This window comes from Colobus angolensis, unplaced genomic scaffold (assembly GCF_000951035.1).
Source record: "Colobus angolensis palliatus isolate OR3802 unplaced genomic scaffold, Cang.pa_1.0 Scaffold48, whole genome shotgun sequence".
In the NCBI taxonomy this organism is placed as follows: Eukaryota; Metazoa; Chordata; class Mammalia; order Primates; family Cercopithecidae; genus Colobus; species Colobus angolensis.
Window position 1 is genome coordinate 8,888,548 of NW_012118265.1, and position 1,344 is coordinate 8,889,891.

Consider the following 1,344-nt stretch of genomic DNA (forward strand, 5'->3'; position numbering starts at 1 on the left):
CAGAATATTCTACACAACAACTGCAGAATATACATTCTATTCATCAGCCCACGGAATATTCTCCAAGATAGGTAATATGATAGGCCATGAAACAAGTCTCAGTAAATTTAAGAAAATCAAAATTATCTCGAGTATTCCCTCAAACCACAGTGGAATAAAATTGGAAATCAACTCCAAAAGGAACCCTCAAAGCCATGCAAATACATGGAAATTAAATAATCTGCTCCTGAATGATCAATGGATCAACAATAGAATCAAGATGGAAATTGAAGAATTCTTTGAACTGAATGATGATAGTGGCAAAAACTATCAAAACCTCTGGGATATAGCAAAAGTGGTGCTAAGAGGAAAGTTTATAGCATTAAATGCCTACATCAAAAAGTCTGAAACAGCACAAAAAGACAATCTAAGGTCAAAACTCACAGAACTGGAGAAACAAGAACAATTCAAACCCAACCCCAGCAGAAGAAAAGAAATAATGAAGATTAGGGCAGAACTTAATGAAATTGAAACAAAAAAATACAAAAGAAATGAAACAAAAACCTGGTTCTTTGAAAAGATAAATGAAATTAATAGACCATTAGCAAGATTAACCAAGAAAAGAGAGAAGATCCAAACAAGCTCAATTAGAAATGAAATGGGAAGCATTATGACTGATATCACAGAAATACAAAAGATTATTCAAGGCTACTATGAATACCCTTATGCACATAAAACAGAAAACCTAGAGGAGATGGATAAGTTCCTGAAAGTATACAACCCTTGTAGATTAAACCAGGAAGATGTAGAATCTCTGAACAGACCAGTAACAAGCAGCAAGATTGAAATGGTAATTTTAAAATTGACAATAAAAAAAGTCCAGGGTCAGATGGATTCACAGCTTAATTCTGTCAGATATTCAAAGAAGAATTAGTACCATTCCTTTTTTATAGAGAAAGAGGGAATCCTCCCTAAATCATTCTATGAAGCTAGTATCACCCTAATACCAAAACCACAAAAGGACATAACAACAAGAACAAAAATGACAGATCAATATCCTTGATGAATATAGATGTTAAAATTCTCAACAAAATACTAGTGGACCGAATCCAAAAGCATATCAAAAAGATAATCCACTGTGATCAATTTTGTTTTATCCCAGGGATACAGGGATGGTTCACCATATATGAGTTAATAAATATGAATCACCACAGAAACAGAATTTTTTAAAATCACATTATCATCTCAATAGAGGCAGAAAAAGCATTTGACAAGATCCAGCATCCCTTTATGATTAAAACCTTCAGCAAAATTGGCATAGAAGGGACATACCTTAAAGTAATAAAAGCCACAGCCAACATTATA